The sequence below is a fragment of the Hermetia illucens genome, chromosome 2, assembly GCF_905115235.1.
Source record: "Hermetia illucens chromosome 2, iHerIll2.2.curated.20191125, whole genome shotgun sequence".
In the NCBI taxonomy this organism is placed as follows: Eukaryota; Metazoa; Arthropoda; class Insecta; order Diptera; family Stratiomyidae; genus Hermetia; species Hermetia illucens.
The window spans coordinates 52,518,585-52,542,866 of record NC_051850.1 but is presented as its reverse complement, the minus strand read 5'-3'; the positions used below and the strand labels follow the sequence as shown (position 1 = coordinate 52,542,866).

The window sequence follows — 24,282 nt, the reverse complement described above, 5'->3', positions numbered from 1 at the left end:
ATATATACCGCGCTAGCCTAGCCCATGCTTATATTCCAACCAGCCGGCGTGATGTGAAGGAAATATTTATATCCAAACAAAGAAAACCCACTTACACAGCCGCAAAAAGCTTCCGACCGATCAGTCTAACTTCATCATCATCAACGGCGCAACAACCGGTATCCGGTCTAGGCCTGCCTTAATAAGGAACTCCAGACATCCCGGTTTTGCGCCGAGGTCCACCAATTCGATATCCCTAAAAGCTGTCTGGCGTCCTGACCCACGCCATCGCTCCATCTTAGGCAGGGTCTGCCACGTCTTCTTTTTTCTACCATAGATGTTGCCCTTATAGACTTTCCGGGTGGGATCATCCTCATCCATACGGATTAAGTGACCCGCCCACCGTAACCTATTGAGCCGGATTTTATCCATAACCGGACGGTCATGGTATCGCTCATAGATTTCATCATTGTGTAGGCTACGGAATCGTCCATCCTCATGTAGGGGGCCAAAAATTCTTCGGAGGATTCTTCTCTCGAACGCAGCCAAGATTCGCAATTTTTCTTGCTAAGAACCCAAGTTTCCGAGGAATACATGAGGACTGGCAAGATCATAGTCTTGTACAGTAAGAGCTTTGACCCTATGGTGAGACGTTTCGAGCGGAACAGTCTTTGTAAGCTGAAATAGGCTCTGTTGGCTGACAACAACCGTGCGCGGATTTCATCATCGTAGTTGTTATCGGTTGTGATTTTCGACTCTAGATAGGAGAAATTGTCAACGGTCTCAAAGTTGTATTCTCCTATCCTTATTCTTCTTCGTGTTTGTGTTTGACCAGTGCGGTTTGATGTTGTTGGTTGATTCGTCTTCGGTGCTGACGTTGCCACCATATATTTTGTCTTGCCTTCATTGATGTGCAGCCCAAGATCTCGCGCCGCCTGCTCGATCTGGATGAAGGCAGTTTGTACGTCTCGGGTGGTTCTTCCCATGATGTCGATATCGTCAGCATAGGCCAGTAGTTGGGTGGACTTGAAGAGGATCGTACCTCTTGCATTCACCTCAGCATCACGGATCACTTTCTCGAGGGCCAGGTTAAAGAGGGCGCATGATAGTGCATCCCCTTGTCGTAGACCGTTATTAATGTCGAATGGTCTTGAGAGTGATCCTGCTGCTTTTATCTGGCCTCGCACATTGGTCAGGGTCAGCCTAGTCAGTCTTATTAATTTCGTCGGGATACCGAATTCTCTCATGGCCGTGTAGAGTTGTACCCTGGCTATGCTATCATAGGCGGCTTTAGAGTCGATGAACAGATGGTGCAACTGTTGTCCATATTCCAACAGTTTTTCCATCGCCTGCCGCAGAGAGAAAATCTGATCTGTTGCTGATTTGCTTGGAGTGAAGCCTCTTTGGTATGGGCCAATGATGTTCTGGGCGTATGGGGCTATCCGGCCTAGCAAGATAGTGGAGAATATCTTATAGATGGTATTCAGCAACGTGATACCTCTATAATTGCTGCACTGTGTGATATCTCCCTTTTTATGTATGAGACAGATAATGCCTCGTTGCCAATCGTCAGGCATTGATTCGCTGTCCCATACCTTGAGCACAAGTTGATGAACCACTTGGTGTAACTGGTCGCCTCCATATTTAACTAATTCGGCTGTAATTCCATCGGCTCCTAGCGACTTATGATTTTTTAGCCGATGAATTGCACGGATTGTTTCTCCTAAACTTGGTGGTGGCAGTATTTGTTCGTCGTCTTCAGTTGGCGGGACCTCCAAATCGCCGATGTTCTGGTTGTTCAGTAGCTCATCAAAGTACTCAACCCATCGCTCTAATATGCCCATTCTGTCGAAAATCAGATTTCCCTCTTTGTCTCGGCAGGATGAGCATCGAGGTGTATAAGGTTTCACCCTGCTGACTTGTTGGTAAAACTTCCGCGCCTGCTGCGGTTGCTCCCTGTACGTCTACGTACGAAGTCTAACTTCCTTTCTTTTAAAAGGGCTGGAAAGACTAGTAGATCAGTTAATAAGGGATCCATATATCCCTAGGCGGCCACTTCACTGTAGCAACATGCCTACCAGAAAGGCAAATCCACGGAGACAGCACTCCATGAGCTGACGGTGAAAATTGTGGAGGCGATGTCCGATAAAGAATACGCCTTAGGCGCATTCATGGACATTGAAAGAATATATACCTTAGGCCTTATTCGCGGCGATTTGTAACGCGGCAAGATAGCATGAAATCCATCCGCCCTTAATCAATTCGATCCTTCACATGCTAGAGTGGCGAAAGATACTGAAATCTCCTAAAAGTAGGAAACTGCTGACGTAAATTCAGAGGCTCGGTTGCCTAAGTATTACTGGGGCAATGCGTTACACGCCGACCGTAGCACTCGAAGCTATTCTAAATTTAACGCCAATCCATTTGGAGGTGAAATGGAAATCAGTTAACGACGCCTGTAGGTTTGATACTATTGGGCTAAATTATCTTCATTCACACGAATTAAGTGACCCGCTCACCGCAGATTTCGCAGTTCTTTTGTTAACAAGCCAAGTCTTCGAGGAATACATAAGGACTGGCAAGGTCGTAGTCTTGTACAGTAAGAGCTTTGATTCTACGATGGGACGTTACGAGCGAAACAGTTTTTGTAAGCTGAAATAGGCTCTGTTGGCTGACAACAACCGTGCGCGGATTTCATCGTCATAGCTGTTATCGGTTGCGATTTTCGACCCTAGATAGGAGAAATTTTCAATGGTCTCAAAGTTATAGTCTCCTATCTTTATTCTTCCTGTTTGAGCAGTGCGGTTTGATGTTGTTGATTGGTTGCTTTTTGGCGCTGACGTTGCCACCATGTACTTCGTCTTACCTTCATTAATGTGCAGCCCGAGATCTAGCGTCGCCTGCTCGATCTGGAAGAAGGTTGACTGTACATCTCGGGTTGTTCTTCCCATAATGTCAATATCGGCAGCGTATGCCAGTAGTTGGGTGGACTTGAAGAGGATTGTGGCTCTCGCTTTTACGTCTGCATCGCGAATCACTTTCTCCGGGGCAGGTTGAAGAGGACAAATTACAGGGCATCCCCTTGTCTTAGACCAACTGATGTCCATATTTCAACAGTTCTGATCTGTTGCTGATTTGCCTGGAGTGAACCCTCTTTGGTATGGGCCAATGATGTTCTGGGCGTATGGGGCTATCCGGCCTAGCAAGATAGTGGAGAATATCTTATAGATGGTATTCAGCAATGTGATACCTATATAATTGCTGCACTGCGTGATATCTTCCTTTTTATGTATGAGACAGATAATGTCTCGTTGCCAGTCATCAGGCATTGATTCGCTGTCCCGCACCTCGAGTATCAGTTGATGAACCACTTGGTGCAGTTGGTCGTCTCCGTATTTAACCAATTCGGCTGTAATTTTGTCGGCTTCTGGTGACTGATGGTTTTTAAGCCGGCGGATTGCACGGACTGTTTCTTCTATGCTTGGTGGCCTTCGGTCCCCACTTGGCTGTTAGAATCGCCAAGCATGATTTTGATATCATATCTGGGGCCGGCTTCGAAGGTTCGTTCTACTGCCTCGTAGAAGGTATCCTTCTCCGACTCTGCAGTCTCCTCTGTAGGGGCCTGACGTTAATGAGGCTTATATTTCTAAACTTGCCTCGCAAGCGCAGAGTGCATAGCCGTTCGCTTATGTTTTCAAAGCCGATAACAGCAGGTTTCATTTTTTGGCTGACTAAGAAACCTACTCCGAACACATGGTTTATTGGATGACCGCTATAATAGATGGTGTAGCGACTCTTCTCCAGGAAACCGGTCCCTGTCCAACGCATAAGATCGACGAATTAATTTTAATAAGATCTTGTTTCCCGGCTGCCTTGTGGTAGTCAACTCAAGCCTTTAATTATACTATTGACATACTAACGGTCACTGGGAAATTCCCTTACATGGCAATGCCTGAATTCGACTGGTTTGACAGTTTCAGTGATGTCAGGTGTAATTTGGTTTGTGGCCTAAAGTGATCCTTCCAAGTGGCTTGTGTGAGTTCTGTGTTTTCCTGAATAAGTATCTGCCTTAAGGTGAGTGGGAATTTCCCTTGAAAACTCAGTGGATTTGTTTTCTAGATGGTTTTGTCTTATTTTGGGGATTAAATCCGCCACAAACAATCCCACCCGCTCTCAGTCTCATTGTTTCTCTTAGCTTCTGACTCGCTCACTTTCGTCGGTTTGTTTCCACCGTTCAATTCGCCGCGGAGTTTGTAAACTGTCCAGTACGTCACGGCGAATTTTAGTTTATTTACGAGATCTCGGCTTGAAGAGTTTTCCGCTTGTCTCTTCATAACAACGAGTCCCTCGCGGAAAAACGGCAACAGTGTAGCACGCGTAGGGCGAGGTACTCTCCCGTCTCTGTCGCTCCCATTCATCCGCGATTTGACCTTCTCGGGTGGCTTTTCATTCAACCGTCTCGCGCTGCCTATTCAGAAAAGGTTCTCGCCGTACACAACGGCGTCCGCGCTCGCTCTCTTAACTTGAATGGCCGCGAGTTCTTGCTTCTGAATTCCGTTGGGATTTCACAATGGAAGGGGCTGCAGCGTGTTGGAACCTCCACTGCGGGCGGGAGCGGGCGCACGAATTCATGCCTTCATGTTTTCTGTACACGTGCACGCCGCTCGGATGGCCGTGTGTATATAGGCAGGCCTGGCGTGTGGTGGTGTCGCCCCCGCAATTTTTCTATGAATGAAATTTATTCCCCCCGTGGGCCGTGCATCGCCATAGTAACTGAGCTGTCAAGTGGCAGCTCGTTGGGTTCGCTTGATGGGATGCTTTGTGGGTTCCTGCGAGCCTTGCGTGGCGTGGCGGGGCGCGTCCAGGCCGCGTTTCTATTTTCGCATTCCGTCCGCACCCACCTGCCTGCCCGCGGTTGCCGAATTATTGACCTGGGCGACAATGGGGGCTCCAGCGGCGGGCGGCAGGGCGCGGCGAACCTGTCCCAGGGTCGTGTGGGCGACCTTACACGTCTCGGCCGCGCCGTGTTCAGGATGCTGATAAGAACGGCGTGGAACCAGTCGGGGCGGTCGACAGGTTCACCTGGCGAAAGGGGGACATCAAAGGCAAATCTACATAACCGCCGAGGGCCTCATAAATCGCACGCCTACGCACGGGCTAAGCAGCTACAATGGCCGCCAAAGTGGTTCAGGCCCGGGCGCGAATTCTTTTGCGAGCGACGATGCCCGTCTTGAGAGCTGCATGCAAAAAGGTTGTACGCGCTACGATAGTGGCTCCATTCATAAACTTGCCGCGATAGGCGGTCATGAATGAATCGAGCGATTTGCCTGTGCGAAACGGGGCGACAGTGATGGAATGTAACTATGGGACAGAGTCTGGGCCTGGCGTGGACAATGGTGCAGTTGTGGAAAGGCGGAATTGGCTGCAGACGGTCGAAGTAGTTCAAAACAACAAACGACTCCATTGGAAACGAGAAATAGTTGTCCGGGTGAGATTTAAACGCTGGTTGCTGACCAGTTTTGGGTTTGCTTCTATACAGTCGACGGTGCTGGAATGAAATGTTGCCTATGCGTTCAGAGAACGGCTACGCTTTGATAACGCTTATCAATTGCCATCTTGGATTCGAAGAAAGAAGGCAAAGGAATCATAGCTTTTTTCCCACGTACACTCTTGATCTGATCCAGACGGAGGAACTTCAATGATGGCGGAATTATCGCTGCAACTACGCATACACACAATTGAGTTCTAGTTTCCTTGGGAGGCTGTAACCTACTTTCCTTATGCATCAGTCGAGCGTGATTTGCATGGGGCGAGACGTGACCTACAATATGAAATCCACTGCTTTTGTCTGCGTTCGTTCCATGGATGCATATGCATCCGACCAGCCTTTATTGTACGGGATTATGGATGGGAGATGTTCCCGGGGAAGAATGTTGTCTCGCTAGAAGGGAAGGACAACTGGATCTGAACTATATTGGATTACAAGATGAATCCAGATGTCGTCTGCTAGCATCCTTTGTGTATCCAAGATTCCTTGCAATGATTGCGACCTATGGATGGCCATCGAATGGAAATAATCTTTGCTCCTTGATAACCCATGTTAGCATGTTCTGTATGGTAACCTTCAGTTCTCGTGAGGTTAGACGGGATTGGATTGTAGTAAGTAGCAATTTTCCATTCTCCGTTGTTGACGTTTACGTTTTCTAGCGTTTTTCTCGAAGTTGGTGATATTATAAGGCAGCTCCCGAAATCTCAACCTGCTGCTGATTGTTAGCCACCACCATGTGAACGGCTTGGTTTTTGTAGTAGACATTGCTTGGTTGGTAGCTCTCTCTTTCGGCTTCTCATCGCTGATAGATTTTCCTTGGCCCTCGCGCAGACAAAGTTTTTTGAAGGGACTTCTGACGATACCGTCTAGAGTTTTTACGTCCTGGAAATTTTTTCACGATAACACCTTTGTTTCACTTGCCAGGTGGAAGACAATCAGCCCTAATGGTGACCCATTGGCTATTCTTGTGTCTTCTCTTCTTCTTCTTTTTCTTCAGACTTTCTCCTGTTCACAAGAGTCAGCTCGTCGTGATCGGTTTCGCGATTGGCTCTATCGAATGCCTGATCTGGGTGCAATCTCGAGGCTTTTAAATCCCCATCCAGCATATTAAGCCGTTGTTTAGGCCTGCCTTTTGGTCGTTTGCCATCGACTTCGATATTCAGACCAATCTTGACGAGTTAATTCTCGTTAGCACGAATTGTGTGACCATACTATCGAAGACGCCTCTATCGCAATTTTTCCATGATCGGTGCAACCCCATGATCAAAAGGTGTCACGCCACTAGTCCAACGCAACATCTTCGTCTCCATTACCGCAAGACGCCTTTCATTGTCTTTTATAGTTGACCAACACTCAGAACCATAGAGGGCGACAGGACGGACGACATTGCGGTAAATTTTAGATTTTTGATGAACACCCGCAGAGATACGAAGCGGTTTTGATATACCCGTCATACTTTGAACTTTACTTTTCGGATCGTGGTAGAGCAATTGAACCCAGCGCACGAGTTCGTCTGGTATGTGGTAAGTGTTGTCGTAAAACATACCAGATTAGTTTGTGTGGCAGACGGTCAGACGCTTTCTCTAGATCCAGAAATGCAATATAAAGAGGGCGTGCTTCTTAGAGTGTTTTCCAATGAGTAATCGCGCAGCGTGTATTGCGTCAGTAGTTCCGCAGTTTTCGACAAATCCGGCTTGATTCACGGTTATGTCAACGATTTCGCGAATACGGTTGTCAAGATTGCGTTCAAAAATCTTCATGGTATGGGAAAGTAACCGGATCGGACGGTAATTTGAACATTCTGCGGGATAACCTTTCTTTTTGCATATTGGAACAGTGGTACTTTCTTGCCAGTCAGACGGTGTTCTTCCTTCCTGAATAACCCGATTAAAGAATTCACTGAGTCACAGTGTTGGGCCCCAGCTCTTCGCTTTCCAGAGCACAGATGCAATGTCGTCAGGTCCTGTCGACTTCAGTTGCGCTGACATGAAAGTCCTGGGGGGTTTAACGTGAGTACCTACCGTGAAGGCATAATCCTACGGTCCTCTTAGGACACGGATTGATTTTGGGACCACAATCAGAGCCCCGCCATGTAAGCACAGCGGTCCTGGTTTATACTGAGTGCAGGCTCAGCATTCATACCAGTGGATGCGAGGCCTATCTAACACCTCTGCCGCAACTAAGGAGTACGGCACCCGAGTTGTACAGCGCAACTCCACGCTTGAGCTCCGAGGAGCTCTACCCGCGATGTAGGCATACCCATAACCACCATGAAACTCCCACTAGGGAGCCAACCGCAAATAACCGGGCCGAGAACACATCCTACAGGAATTCTCCTGGAGCATATGCTCTCAGAGGGCCATCTCGGTTCCCATGGTACCAGATAACCCCTCTTCAGACACGGATTGAATTTGTGACCACAATTAGAGCCTCGCTGTGACAAGCAACAACGGTACCAATCTATACCAAGTGCATGGCTTAGCATTCATACTGGTGGATGCAAGAATTACCTAAATCTCTACCGAACTAAGGAGTACGGCACCCGTGTTGAAACGCAACACCACGCCGAGGCCCGAAGGTCTCTTCTCGCTTGAGCACAACCACAACCACCATGGAGCTCCCACTAGGCGGGCCAACCGCAAATAACCGAGCTGTACTCACATACAACGGGAGTTCACCCGAGGTATGAGAGTCCAGGGGCTTTCCCGGTTCCCATGGTACCAGTATACCCCTGGTAAGGTTTCGTGACCAATTTGCCACTTCAGATGAGTCCCCGTGCAAACTCAGGTCTGATCGCCCTAATTAGGCCTTTGGAGCATTCGCCTACTGCATCACGGCCGGCAAACCAAAGTGAGTACAGCGTCTCCCGGTGCCACCACTATGGAGGTTCTCCTCGGTCACTTGGTTTTGGTTTGGCCGACAGGGTTGCCGCCCCGTCTTCCTCACCGCCACCTCTGAGCACCAGTTGCGCTGACAGGTGGAACTCATCCAAATGTCGGCAATGATTGTGGAAGTGGAGGATGAGCAAATTCTTCAGTTGAAATCTATTCGAAGTGTTCTCGCCGCTCCGTTGCGGCTCGACGGTTGGTAAGCAAAGTACCGTTCTTGTCATTAACGCAACAGAAGTGTTCGATATCCTGTGGACGTTCGTTACGACTTTTAGCAAGTTGATACAGATATCTCTCACCATCCCGAGTGTTTATCGTAAAGATTTTTGTAATGGGTCGCTCGGGTGACAGCGACTGCTTTCTTTGCTTCCCAGTTGGCATTCTTATAAATTCGCCAATTAACAAGCATTTTATCGTCGAGGAATTTGTAGTAGAGGCGTTCCTTCTTACGGACCTTAATTTCAACATCATCATTCCAGAGCCAAGTATCTCGGTTGATGTACCGCTTACCCAGCTTGGTGACCCCGAGGGTTGCAGAGGCCGCTTTGTGGATCGTGTCTTTCATTTGATTCCATGATTTTTCCACATTCGTATTGGTCGGTGATCGTGAGTGTGAGGTCGTTTCTTCCTTTTCACCAAATCGCCACCATTCAATGCATCGCGGGCCAGTGCTTTCCTCACGCTGTTTTATCGGTGGCTTAATTCGCAGGACGGCAATCAACGGCCGATGTTGAAGTGCGATGGCCTCATAGCGAACGGCTTTGCAATCAGTGACAGTGGTAAAATGACGGCCTCTTATGAGAATATAGTCGATTTGCGGTTTATTGTTCCCACTGTAAATTGTAGGAAGATGAGACAATCGTTTGATGAACCATGTATTCACCATCCTCATTGCGCACTCCGAACCCCTTTCCCCATGGCACTTGTTACCGTCTGCCTTTTCACCCACATGACTATTAAAGTTGCCGGCAATGATAATATAGTCGTCAGCAGGCACGTGACAAGTCTTTTCATCGAGAAATTGCCAGAAGGCATCTTTCTCGACATCAGGTCGACCTGTCTGTGGTGCGTACGCGGTGAAGAAGTGAATAGTGCGATCAGCGGATATAATGGTGAGCTTCATCAGCCGATCGCCAAATCGTTCGACTTCTTTAATGGCATCACGGGAACCCTCTCTGAATGCAATGCCAACACCATATTGAGTGTGTGGGTTGCCAAAATAGAGAAGTATATAGCCATTTTTACCGCGTTCGCGTTCAATGCCGCAGCCTTTGGCACCAGACCATCGACTTTTTTGCAGAGCGCAGATATCAATGCGCTTTTTCCGAAGGGCCCTTGCGAGTTCCTCGATCTTTTCAGTTAGGGTACCACTTCTTCTTGTGTCTGCTTCTATTTATTTCGGGAATTCAATGTAAGAATGGCCCTGGGCCTTTAGAGGCCCTAACCGCCGTTCTGGTTAATGTTCCACCGTTTTAGCCGCGGAAATCACAGGGGTGGTTTCTTCAGTTGGAGGCGCAATTCGCGCTAACGGGCGTCACGACGAACACTAATAAATTCAAAGACGCGTTGGTCTGTGGTGCTGAGCGAGTGCTCCTCCGCCAGGCTGAAGAATCAGCCCATCAGGTGCTTGTCGGTAAATGGGACAGCCAAGCTGAATCACTCACTAAAAGATTTAACGCTTGGTGACGGAGCTGTCTCGCGAGTCCATCGACGTGACGAAACTGCAGAGGCAATTGGCCGTGCTTACGGCCAATGCTTTCCGTTCGAGAGAGCGGTCGCGAATTCGTTTGACGGTCCCCTCGGGGGTGTTAGGTGATGAAATGTAATATTTAAGCTACAACTGTGACAAAATATGAACTCTCTATTTCTCACTTATTTCGTATTCGAAATATGCAATGAGAATTAAAGTGCCATCCACCCATTGATGATACAAAGCGCAATCGGAAGAAAATTATATAATTGCAAGCTATGTGGAAGAGGTTTAGCTAACAGTGTAGGACGAGCGTGGTAACACGCAATTAGTAGACGTGCTAACTTATTACTATACGAAAAAAGACTTAAGGTTTCGCCCAAGGCAAGGGCAACTCATCATGCGCTGCCTTATCTCTGCCCCGGGGAGCAACGTGACCGATAGTGGCAGCAGGTGGAAAACGCTCCTTCATATAATCGCAAAAACACGATTTAAACTTGAATATAATCCGTACCTTTGTCGTGTTTTTGCACTTATTAAAGGAGCCTTTTTTTCCTGATACCACATTGGGTCACGCTGCTCCTAGAGCAGAGGTGAGATGATGAGTTGCCTCTGTCCTGGACGGAACCGTCAATCTTTTTTCGTTTTAAATGCTTCCGGGTTATGCCCCAAATGAGGGATCCGTGGACCAAAAAACGTGGGAGTAAGTTGCTCTCCATTTGGTTCGGTCCAGCATGCGTCCTGGTCGCAGGTTTGCTGATCTGGTGTACTGGGAGAACCTTTGACTTTTGGAACTAACTTCATGTGGTTTTGATCCATATAATCCTGTATGCTCTTTTGGTATTACTGCTGAAGAGACTTCATTTTGGCGATGACGAGCAGACGTCTTGGGACTGTCCAAATCTTCTCCATTTTGCAGAAACATTTTAACATTTGTGCAAGTTATCCTCTGTTGTGGCTACTTGTGGAGCGCTTGGCGCTTGACTAGCGAAGCATGATTTCAGGTGGCGGTTGTTGTGCCTGCTGGTCCTATCACGACCCCAGGCAATATTATTTGCCATAGTTGTGAGGCTCCCAAGAACATGTCGATTCGGGTGGGTGAGTGATTATTCTAGATCTTCCAGGTTCCGGCCGCTAAGATGTGTCCAGTTGTTTTCAATAGTGTGCAAGGTCGGCAACTTGTCCACGAAGCTGTCCAGTACCAGCGTCTCCACGTTCATCATTAGAGGAACCTTGAAGTTGACTTTTTCTTGAATCGGCCGCTGATTCTTCGTTGAAGAAAACCTTAGCTTATTTGCGTTTGAAATTTGAAGAGGCCGGGCAGCTGCATATGAAGTACAGAGCGGTCTTTTCCTCTTCCTCACATTGGTTACATATAGCCGAGACCACCGCCTAATTTTTCACCATGTGGGAGTTTAAGGAGCAGTTTCCTTGTAAAAACCTTCTTTCTGACAGCCATCGGTTCTTTTAATTTTCGCCTGCTTGAGGAGATTCAAATTTCTCCATTCCGCTGCGTGGATCCTTGTAATTTCACCCTTCAGATAGGCTTGACAGTGGATGGTCAGATACCAAATATTGGCTCTGGCCCCACCATTGTGTATCCCGACCCTTGGCGAGTCAGTTTCCTCGTTACCAGTGATGTTCGAGTGCCTTGATTACGACAGAGTATCTTTCCTCAAAAACAAATCTGGAAACCATATGATCGGCAGATATTAGAGTCAAGTGGTATTTGCTAAGGCACTTCCAGATAGATGCCTGACCGTACGATTAGTCGCGTTTCCACGTTCCGATGGTATCAAGCGTATATATGCTATTAGCTGCTTTCCGTTTCACCTCCAAATGAGTGGGATTAGATTCGGGATAGGTTCGAATGCCGCGCTCGGTGTGGTACACATTGCTCCAGCAAGCAGACTTTAAATCTGCGGCAGTTTCCGCTGTTTGCAAAGTTCATTCTCGACTATTAGACGATGCATGCATACAACAATGTGGGTTTCATTATTGATGTTTTTTAGGGAAAGTCCCAGGTCTTACCAGTCACTGTCCTACAGCTCCAGAGCAATCGGCAGGATTTCTGATATTGTTCTTGGATATGACGCTTCCGCTTTAGCTTAGAGTCGAGATATACTCCTAAATACTTGACTGTCTGTAATAGTCTAGCTTTCACAACGTTAACCGTGAGTCCGTTACGGAGACGCCAACTGTGGATTACCTGCAGGGTTGCATTCAATCGGTATTTCCCAGCTATTAAGCATGATGTTTAGCCCTCCACCACATCGACACAACTGGCTCCCCAATCTTCTCGAAAGTGCGACTTTTGTCACCCCGAAAGCTCACTGCTGCGTGGATAGAGTTTGAAAATCTACTTGATTAGGGTTTATGTAGACGTGTCAAGAGCTTTTGGTCATCTCTACTCCGCCTAGTCCCCAAGACTGATGGGGAATGGCGACCTTATGGAAATTATAGACACCTGAATGTACAGACGACTCCGAACCGATACCTCATTTCTCTTATACAAGACTTTCTTGCATTACTTAGCAAACTGTTGTGTTTTTTCGACCTGGGATATCGCTAAAGCATACCACCAGATCGCTGAAGTTCCTGAAGATATTGCAAAGGAAGTAGTTTCCACACTTGTACTACGGTAATAGGATTTTTGTTTCGTCTACTTGGATGATGTTCTAGTCGAGAGCATTTTTCAAAGCTTCCTTGACCATGGTCAGTTCTCAACCTTGAAAGATGTAAATTCTTTCCCTGGAGACCTTGAAGTTTGCACCTCCGTCCTGCTGAGGACTGATGCAACCAAGAAGACACCATACGTAGGCTCCTATAACGTTGGATCAAGTCCAAAATGGTCTCCTTCCTGTCACTGGAGGAGTAAGGGTCGCATCGTCTTTTGACGTACACCGGTCAGTCTTTGGGGTCGAGTAATCACGTCACGAGTTTTCTCATGGAAATCCCTTGATTTCAGCTGGGGGCGGAGTGTTGTGCCGGAGTGATATTCGAGTTGATGTGTAAATTTCAAACAAGAAGAGAACGGAACGTTTTCCCGTTGTTTGAAGAATGGACATTTTTCTACTGTCATTGTAACACGAGTATTATGTTTTTACGTGATGTGATCGGAAGGGGCGGTGGATGTATGTATCTCTGATGAACCCATCAGCTAGTCTTTCCAGTTCTTTAAGCTGGAGGAAAGTTAAGCTGATCGGGTGGAAGCTCTTTGCTCCCATGTAGACCGATTTGTCAAGGCCGGCTCCGGGTAATTGAAATGTTAGGGTGTCATGTCCCAATAGGTAGACTTAGGACATCCATTTCTTCTATTCCTTGAGTCGGAATGATCCAATATGGGTTTGCAGATTTGTATCCAGAAAGAGTTAAATATAATTTTACTTGCTCAAATGGCACTTTCGACCGATTCCACTCAACAGCTGGATCAGATTTTAGAGCTCAGTTGAGGAGTGCCCTTGTCTGAGTTCCAACCTGGTAATGTCGGTGACCTTTCGCCTCACTGTATTGAAGCAAGTAGGTTCATTACCGAGGTTGAGAATATGCAGTTAATGGTTTAGCTGGGCGCTGTAGTGCCACCATCACATAGGTGGTTAACCAAGATAGCCTGGAGGTCTCTTTAAACCACCATGCTAGGGCGAGTCTGTCACTTCCTTTGACATGCAGCCGGTCAGCATATCTTGTATGAAGTATATAAATGTATTGCAGCTATTGATCCGACGATTAGTGCAGTTATTGCCTTGTAATTCCGCAACTTTACTTGAAAAATATCTACGCTTCAGCTGGGATGGGCGTCCTTTTCACTGGTATTTCCAAAATTGACTAGAAGAAGTGCTTGCGCGAAACGGGAACGAAACGGAGACGGGGAATAGCGGAAAAGTGAAAATTTCAGCAAGAGCGAACAAAAGATTTTGTAGGAATTCTAGTATAAGATGCTCAAATCAGCTAGTCCACTAGCTACTTATCCAATACGATGAGTTCTTTTGTTCCGCTCTAATTATGTGCTTTGTGTCCTACATTTTTAGTCCTTTGATTCAGGTTATCTCTTTTGTAGCGTACCATGGCACTATACTCTTTACCTTTGTTGAGGACAGGGCACGATTGACGTCCACGAGATGGTAAGGTTGTCAAGTTTCATGACCACTCGTTCACTTTTTGGGTGCGCCCTTTGGTCATTTTCTTCTTTTTATTTTGCCTTTGTCCCGTTCACAATCGGGATCGGCTCGTCGTGATTGGTTGCGCCATTTGATTTTATCAAAAGCTTGACCTGGAGCTAGTCTTCAGTCAGGATAGCAAGCCACCGTTGTTTTGAGCGACTTTTTTAGTCACTTACCATCAACTTCAATGTTCAGACCAATTTTCCTTTCGCATTATTTTCAAGGTCGGTGTAGCCCTATCTCGATTGCGGATATCCTCATTTTGGATGTGATCAAGGCGTGTTACACCACCAGTCTGACGTAGCGTCTCCGTTTATATTACCGCGAGACGCCGTTCATTGTCTTTTCTAGTCGGCCAACACTCAGAACCATAAAGGGGACTGGGCTGATCACACTGCGATCACAATGAATATCAGTTGTGGAACGCCACTTTATCCAGGTTGCGCTAATGCGTAAAGTAATTTCATAACGCAGTTCTGGTTGATAGCATTGACCCAAGATATTTAAATGGCTTAGTTCTGTGTAGGTTATGCGTATTGGTGCCGTAACAACAATAATTATAGTAAGTATAGTAAAATAATTATAGTAATTCTGACATAACAAAGCTCAGGTCAACTGTATTGCCAGCAGCTATAGTAAACTAAAAGAGAAGGGAAAAATTACGGTCTCAGACAAGTCGCATGATGGAAGGTCGTCTGCGGAATTTCTTCGAGAAGTTCATAACGGCTGGAAAAAATTTACTGGCTTAGATGTGAAATCGATCCAACCGATTTAAGCTGGCAATATCCTTATCGAACTTGGGAAAAGGACTGACATAATAAGAAGACAATAAGAAATCAGTTGTTTCCTGTTTCGAACCTATATACGCTATGCGATAAGGGACAAGAACCACCTCAAAATTACTCCTTGTAGACTTCCTTCTCGACTTGGGGGGAGTGTGTCTACGTGCTCGAGGTGAGCTGAGTCTGAAAGGGACTCACTGGAAGTGGCTCTTGCCATGAAGTTATACCGGAGGTTATTTGGTACCATGAGAAACCAGGATAGCCCCTTTACCGCATATATCCTTGGGTTGGCTCCTTTGTGGGAGTTTCATTGTGGTTTTGATTAGGCCCATATCGCTTATGAGTTCCTTGTGGGCACAATACGTGGCATTGCGAAGCTGCACCTCTTAATTATCTGATTGTGATTCTTAAAATATTTCTGGTGTACTCTAGTATATTCCGTGGGATTATGCTTCATGGAAGTTACTCAGGTTAAACCCCCGGAATTACGTTTTTCACAGGCAAGAAAGAAGTCGAAAAGGGGATCAAACGGTATCACATGCACGTGTTCCTCCGATGACAGGAATTGCGTCTGCCAAATCCAGAGAGAAAACACTGATCATCATTTCATGGGAACATTATTATTATTCTGTTAAGGGAAAGTCGCACCGCGTCCTTGAAGAACTATTGTGCCCTTTTTACTTGTTATAGTGTGCCTGTTGATCATAGTATCTCAAGCAGGCCAGTACCGTTAGGAACTTTAGTATGTTCCCCACTTCCAGAAGTTTCAGCTTTGCATCTGGTATAAAGTGTTCTCCCAGGTGTATCGACCTACTTTGGACAAGTGCCGGACACTGTCCCAGGACGTGCATAGAGGTTTCGTCCTCTTCCTTACAGAACCTGCAGGCAGTGTCCGTAGATATCCCTAGCTTTCCTAGGTGGTAGTTCAGCCGACAATGACCAGTGAGAATTCCCACTATGATTCGGAGGTTCTTTTTGGTGAGGTTTAAGCAATCCTTTGTGCGCATGGGTTCGTATCCCCCAATAAGCACCCTGGACTGCTCCATCCCTGGTAGGCCCGCCCAATATAGTTCCCTCAACCGTTTCTCTTCGTTTCTTAGATTCATAGCCATGAAACCGTTTAAGATTCCACAGAAGGGTTCTGGCCCGTGTAAAGGCATCCCTGCTCCCTTCTTGGCTAGTTCATCCGCTGCCTCATTGCCTTCCAACCCAGCATGGCCTGGAACCCAAAGTATCCAGACTTTGTTGGTCGAGCCGAGTTTATTCAGTCTCTCAAGGCATTCCCATCCCAGTTTAGAGTTCACCTGGTTGGACCTAAGTGCCCTGATCGCTTCTTGGCTATCGGTGAGAATAGCTATGTTCTGCCCCCTGTAGTTCCTTTGCAGATTAAAGGAGGCACATTTGTCTATGGCGTAAATTTCCGCCTGGAATATGCTAGTGTACCTGCCCATTGGCTCAAAGTAAATTTTCCTTGAACCAATGACACCGGCACCCGCTCCCTCTGCTGTGAGGGATCCGTCAGTGTACCAAGTAATCAGTTGCTGGTTTAAGCCGTATGTCGCAGCCACGCTCTCCCAGTTTGCCTTGTTACTCCAACGTGTTTCAAACTTCTTATCGAAGTGAAACCTCGTTGTCATGTTGTCCCTCGGTATCAGTAATTCGGGATACCGCCTCGAAAGGATATCAATCTTCCTTCGATTTAGGCAGCTCCCCGCCTCACTCATGCTACCGGCCATCCTGAATATTGATCTCCTTGCCTGCATCTGTATGTGCAGATGGAGAGGAGTTAATCCCAGAAGGACCTCCAGGGATGCCGTTGGGCATGTCCTCATTGCCCCACTGATACACACGCAAGCCAGCCTTTGGAGCTTATGTAATTCCCTGGCTTGTGTGCTGAGTTGGGTTCTTTCTGCCCAGATTACCGCTCCTTAGGTAATCATTGGTCTTACTATTGCAGCATATATCCAAAGTAGTATCTTCGGGCTACAACCCCATTTTTTTCCTGCTATGGATCTGCAAGTCATCAGAGCCCTCGTGGCTTTCCGACAAGTGTTTCCGACATGTGTCTTCCAGAGTAATTTTTGGTCTAGCGTGATTCCCAAGTATTTGACCTCTGTTTCTCGTTTCACCTCCATATCATGTAATGTTATGGCTTCCAGGTGATCCAGCTGACGCCTCCTAGTGAATGGTACTATGGTGGTTTTGGTTGGGTTGATCCGCAGTCCCACCTTCCTGCACCAGGCACTAGTAACCCTTAATCCAGTTTGGATTCTATCACATAGGGTATCTTCATATTTGCCCCTACAGATTAGAACAATGTCGTCCGCGTAGCCCTGGACTTGTATTCCAGTATTAGTTAACACGTCCAGGAGTTCATCCACTACCATACTCCACATCAGCGGCGATAGTACTCCGCCCTGTGGACAGCCTTGAGTGGTGTTCATGATAATAGAATTTGTACCTGTTTGTATCTCTATTTGTCTGCTTTCTAGCATTTTGCCCATCCAGAGTGCCAGGGTGTTTCCCACTCCTTTGCGGCTCAGGGCATCCTGTATCTCTGTGTGCGATGTGTTGTCGAATGCTCCTTCGATATCCAAAAACGCGCACAGTGCAATTTCTTTTGTTTCTATGGCGTCCCGTAGTACCCCTGTCAGCTGATACAGAGCAGTTTCAGTTGACCGTCCTGCCCGGTAAGCGTGTTGACAGTTATGTAGGGGATTACGCTTTAGAACGTTAGTTCTAATATAGTTGTCTATGACCTTCTCCACCGTTTTGAGTACGAACGATGTTAGGCAGATTGGTCTGAAAGATTTAGGGTGAAAAGGATCCTTTTTACCCGCCTTCGGAATAAAGACCACTTTTGCCCGTCTCCATGCCCTTGGTATGTAACCCAGTGCTATGCTCCCCCTTACCACCCTCAGAAGAGACTCTAAGATAATTCCTAGGCCTCTCTGGATAAGTGCTGGGAAAATGCCATCTGCTCCGGGAGATTTCATTGGTTGAAAGGTTCCCACTGCCCATCTTAGCCTAGCTTCTGAGCATACCTCTTTTGCTAGTTTCCAGCTCTCTTTCCTTCCCCTTTTATTCGTTGTTGGGGTGCCAGGCAGATTATTGTCGCTTGCCGCCGAGGGGTAGGACCCCGGGAAATGAGTTCTGAGAAGCAGGTGTACCCTGTCCTCCTCATTCTCGGTGAATGTCCCATCTTCCTTTTTCAAGCAGACAGAGGATATTCCCCCGTCTTTGGCTACAGCCTTGTACAGCCTGGTTGCTTCTGTGATCTGTTCAATCCCTTCACAGAATTCCCTAAAGCTGTATCGTTTCGCTTCCCTGATGGCGTTGCTATACGCAGTCAGTGCATTTTTATACCTCCGCCAGTCCCCGGTTCGTTTTGCCCGGTTAAAGAGTTTTCGTACCTCCGTTCTCATTCTGGCTAAGTTCCTGTTCCACCATGGTACATCCCTTGATGACTTGACTGTCTTGGCCGGACAGCTGGCCTCATATGCGTCAATGACGATTGTGTTGAGGTCTTCCACCACCGTTTCTAATTCTAATTCGCTCCTGATGTCACCGCTCCCTTGAAGGTGGGCAATTTTGTTGCTCAGGTGCATTGTGTAGGATTCCCAATCCGTTCTCTTGGGATTCCTTATTATTCTTTTTATTTCGGAGTTACCCTCAATGTCGAATCTGATTATCCTGTGATCAGACATTGAGGGTTCATCCGACACCCTCCAATTCCTGACCATCCCGTTCATTAGGGTATTTCCTAGAGTTATATCTAGTACCTCTTGTCTGGTGCTGGTCACATATGTTGGAGTGTTCCCTACGTTGTATATTTCTAACTTATTACTAAGAATAAATTCGAGAAGGTACTCTCCTCTACGATTAGTGTCACTGCTTCCCCACACTTCGTGGTGGGCGTTGGCATCGCAGCCGAGAAGAAGTGATAACGCCCTCTCCTCGCAATACTCCGTCAGCTTTGCGACTTGTTCCGGTGGAGCCCGGCTCTCGTCTCCTGGGAAGTATCCCGATGCTACAACTACCTCTCGAGTGCTCCTCCCGGCTTCCAATGAGACTTGGATAGCCACAAGGTCCCCGGTTAAGAACTCTGAAAGACATATGTATTTTAAATTACGTTTGAGAATTATGCAAGCTCTTGGTTTTTTACAAGAGGAGTCCCAAATTACCTGCATGTCTCCTCCTTGCAGACCACGAATCTGCCCCCGGTACACCCAGGGCTCCTGAGCCAGCACTATTCCAATGTTCTCCCTGGAATTTGCCCTTGCAATCACTGCAGATGCAGCTCTCGCATGGTGGAGGTTTATCTGGGCTATCCTAGTGCTGGCCATTGGCTCCGTTATTGTTTGGAGCTCTTCTCCACTGTCGGAGTGTCACCCTCCTCCTCCGACATGGCGCTTTCCTGCGCGTCGCTGTCCACCCCGAGCCCTAGCAGTCCTAGGTCTATGTCGTCCAGCTTCTGCTCTTCACTGGGCAGCAGGTCTATTTCCCTGGTTGATCCCGTTCTTTCCGCCTCTATGGCTTCCGCGACTTCTTCAGGGACCTCGGTAAGTTTTCCACCCGATGCCTCCTCCGAGGTCTCTTTCCTTGGCTTTTCCTTGTGCACATGCACGGGTATGTTGCCAAATCGGTAGTTGATATGACAACTCCGACGTTTAATTGCCTCTAGGGATCGGTCATCTACCCCGATCGTGAGGAGTTTACCCTTTCCCTCCACCTTGCTTCTGAAGACTCTCCATAGTCGAGTATGGAGATCTTCGTTCTGAGCAATTAGGAGTCTCATAAGGTCTTCTGTTACTATTGCCGCGGCCTTTGGGAGAAAAACTGTCACCATGTGGGCTCCTGGTATATCATCTCCAGCACATGTTGACAGTTCCACCCCTTCCCAGCCTGGCAATCTAGGAATTATGGTTCTGACCCATTCTGCGGTACCTTCCGTCGCGCAGTCCACCAGTATAAGGCCTGGTCGAAAGCGTATCCCGGTGAACACCAGTTTCGACGTCCAACCCTTGATCATCTGCTTGACGACAAGTTCTTCAATGATTTCCTGTTCCTCCCGAGTGAGTATTTGCTCGGGAAACCTTTTTGGTAGTATGGCCAGTCGAATGCCCTTGACCGTACTAGCATAGCTAATGCCGGGCTTCCTGGGTCCTGCCTTCACTCCTGACCTGCCCGGGTTTTCTCCTCCCGTGGGTTCAGGTCTGGGTTTTTTGGGAGCATTCCCTTCATGCGGGCTGATCTCTGCTGCTCCCCGCTTTCTCGGCTCCGGTAGAGATGGCTTAGGTCTGTCCTGAGCCTTTTTAAGGGCCTCTTCTGGTTTCAGGCCTTCCTTCAGATAGCGCAGGTACCATTTAACCCCGGCGCCACTGAGACCTGTCTCCTTCCTGACGTCTGTTATATTTATCTCAGACGTGCTTTTGCTAGTCCCTGCTCTTTGAGCAGTGGTGTTCGTTAGCTGTAGTCCTCGCAGTATACCAATGCTCACCTTGGATCCACTACTTGACGTCCCAACTTCTCCCTTCTTGGGTGTAGTCACCTGGCTTTCAGTAATTCGGAGACGTGCCTCCGCCTGATTAACCAGTTTTGGTGCGGTACGGGGCCCCGCTTTTTTGGTTTTTGTTTTTTTTTTCCAGTTTTGTACTCATTTGATTCCCACGAGTATGGGGGTTAAGAGGTCCGCCGTGCCATAGCCCCCCGTAGTACGGTAAGATCTAACTTACTCACTGAGGCGACCAGGTATCAGTGAGGCTCCGTTCGAATACAGTCAGTTACCCCCGACTGCAAACTATCCAATTGGCACGGTTCGCATGACACCCTGGATTGGGGGAGGTGTTTTTCGACTCCCCAGTCTAGATCCGTAGCGTTTTGTTAATAGTAGGGTCACCTCGTACAGGGTGTGGCTATCACCACTCACTAACGGTCTTGGTAGACGAGAGGCTTGGCCCCTGAAAAGGCACACACCGTCCCAGAGGAGAGACAACTCATCCTTAGAGAAAGATAGGTTGGCCTCAGGGAGCTATGTTCCGCATCAGTCTATCCTGCAGTACACTGCTTGACCCCTATGGGAACATAATCAATATATACAAAGGAGAAGTACTTGGCGTGTGGTGGGTCTGAACATAAGGTCTAGATTTGTGTATGGAAAAACGTTATGCTTTCTGCGATATGTAGAAAGAGGAAGTGATCTACGTTTCTGGTTCAGGGCAATGTCGAGTCTATAAAGAAGAGATGCTGGAAGTAAAAAGTCAAGAAGCATGGTCCACTTTTTGCAAGTGAATATGCACACGAGTGTAACGACCTAAGGGCAAACGATACCAGAAAAAAAACCCGGGTTTTTGCTTTCAAGGGAGCATCGTGATAGGAGCTTATATACGTGCGACTCCAATTAACCTTGCATCGCTTACATCTAGGCTCGAAATACAAGCAGCTTACGGGTGAGCAAAAATAACAGCCCCGGGATGATTTTCCTTGCACTGGAAAAGGTACTAACAGGACTCCAAGCTAAGAAGGAATATCGTACGCCAAGAGTTGTGTGGCGAATGGGGTGCTTAGTATGCGGACTCTGAATACCTTGCGCACTTTCAGTTTCAAATAAGACCTTTATCCTGGAGGCCGAGTTAGCTAGGTTGGACATATTTCATGGACTGCTCGTGGGACCAGGACATGGATTCCAATTTAACGAAAAGAAAAAAAACGATGATAGAAGAAGTTCAGATAATGATGCCATGTGCATCGTCGGAAATTGAGCTGCTGGCATCCGGCCATCGAGGCTAGTACGTACAGTCGATGTCACCCGTAGCGCTACTGTGCTGGAACCAATCGGGGGTCGAGGCGGCAGAATGGTTTCTCGCTCTTATCGGGCTGGGTGTGGCGAGTACCAGCTATAGTACTCCTAATCCGAAACCGTTGATGTCTCAAAAGTAAGTGCTAACAATAATGTCGATCACCGGAAACCAGCAAACAAGCGGATGTCCAACAGAGCCCTGACGAATAAGATGAAAAGGACCTCGCTCGCTCGCCAAAGTCTAATGCAACGCAGCCTCTGCAAACAGTTAGTCAGCAACAGTCGGCCGACGGGGCACGAACTTCGAATTCCTTCAGCGACGTGGCCAGGAATCGCTATGCTGATGGTGGTTCTGCCAGCAGCAAACTGGTCTGGAAGTGTGGCCTAGTGTTGGTGCTTCGTGGGCTCCATGTTATAACATGCGAGCAGGAGGAGAGGTAACGCAGATAAATCAATGTCGCACTAATAGAGAGAATGTGTATATTTCATTGGCTTATATGGGTCATGACCGATCAGCTCCGCCAGAAGGACTGCAATATTTGACGTCTGTCATCGCAGCAAAGAAGCCCAACATATTGGTAGGCTGCGACGCCAATGCAAAGAATACGTTTTGGAGCAGCTCAAAAATCAACGAAAGAGATGTTTAGCAGGGGCAGTATACTAATCCTCCCAGCTTGGAGAACTGTGACAGTTGGGACGAGGTCCTTGATATTACCCTGCTAACCGACAATGCGATTCTTAGGGTGGAGAATTGGAGAATATCTGACCAGAGATCACGGATGCTTTTCAATCTAGATCTTTCTGCAGAGATCTTCAAACCTTTCAGAGTCCCCAGTAGAATCGACTGGAGAAAGTTTAGTGGAATTATCAAGAGCAAACTCTCGAGTGCGCGAATTGATAACACTGATACGACAGATGAACTGGAGTCAAAGATCGGAGCTCTGGAAAAGGCATCCTAAACCATCTTTAAAGTCTCGTGCATGGCTAAATACAGCAAAAAGACACTGTAACCGTATTGGAATAATCCGTGCAACCTCAGGAAGCTGCCTTCAACAGGTCTACAGGTAAAAATCTTAGTAACCATACAAAGACAGCCGTCTATTAAGACTGTTAAATGGCTGTCCTGGTTCGGCTTTTGTCACAACATTGAAAGTACCAGTGAAACTACGAGAGTCAGTAAGATTCTGACCAAGTAACATAGGAGGCGATCCTTTCTTAGAAAGTCGAAAGGCACCTGGACGGGATCGCTGGGGTTGCTGGAGGTCCAGGTGGCATAATGCCAGTAATGCCACAAAACTAGCAAGAAATAGTTGTCCTTGTCGAGATTTACCGGAGATATGTACCAAATTCCGAAAAGGGACAGGCGCGGGCATGAGTTCGCGAAGGCCTTTCGACTAATCAGCCTCACACTTTTCACATTAAGGCGGTGATCACAAATAAGCTTTTTTCATGGAGTTCGCACCAGGAGGTGGGTCAAAGCCGTTTAAAAGTGTTAAAGAGTATTTTTAAAATTTTCCTTACTTTTCGCCAATTGCGTCGCACAGGCTCTACACTTACCTACAGCTCCCAGCGCCCATTAAGGCGGCGATCACAAATAAGGTTTCTTTTGATTGAATTCACATCAGGAGGTGGGCCACAGCTTATACACTTACCTCCGGCTCCCACCACCCATTAAGGTGGTGATCACAAATAAGGCTTCTTTTTATTCCAAAACCCTAGAGCGCGCCCTGGACATCTACTTAAGGACGATTATGGTGAGCTAGCAGCACATCTATCTTAAATTCGCAGAAACAGTACAAACAGTACACCTTAGTTGCCTCCCTGGATATTGAGGGAACATTGGATAACCTTAGTAACACCGCCATCAAGGAAACCTTAACGAGTATGGGATTCGAGGTTTATCTTACGTAATAATATCCGTGCTAAAAACTAGCGTGACCTGCGCCTCACGGTGGTGCCATCTCACAGCACCGGTGGTTGATAGTGATGGACGAAATTCTACGCATACTTGATAGGAGCGGGGTGAAGGGCGGGCGTTCGACCACGACTTGGTGATATTTGTGTCAGGAATGTTTTCTTCGATTATCAGTGAAATCATGGAAGGAACGTTGGGGAAAGTGTGCCTGTGAGCGGTAAGATGCGGTTATAAATCCAACCAAGGTGCAGCTGGTGCTATTACAAGGCAAGATTACTGTAATTCTACTTCGCCCGGCTAAATGAACGAAGTTTGGTTATTTCCTTCAATGTAAAGTATTTGGGTAATACTTGATCCAAAGTTAAATTGGAGATTGAACATAAACGTGAGGACTAAGAACGCCTGTATAATCTTCTACACTCCGGCCCTCCCGTTTGAGTATGGTTCTCTGGATGTAACGTGGTTCCTCCCATTCCAAGGTACGGTTTCATTGTGTGGTGGCAGGCGCTAAGCAAAAAGTA

The 24,282-nt window shown here is 47.2% G+C and overlaps 1 protein-coding gene across 2 annotated transcripts in view; it reads left to right on the top strand.

The window, feature by feature from the left end:
• The first annotated feature begins 3,948 nt into the window (after positions 1-3,948).
• The window catches only part of LOC119649995 (UPF0489 protein C5orf22 homolog), a 94,215-nt gene continuing 73,881 nt past the window's right edge, over positions 3,949-24,282 (top strand). For both annotated transcript variants that reach the window (XM_038052456.1, XM_038052455.1), the window contains exon 1: positions 3,949-4,053. The gene's annotated coding sequence lies outside the window, so the exon portion shown is untranslated. The remainder of the gene's footprint in view (positions 4,054-24,282) is intronic.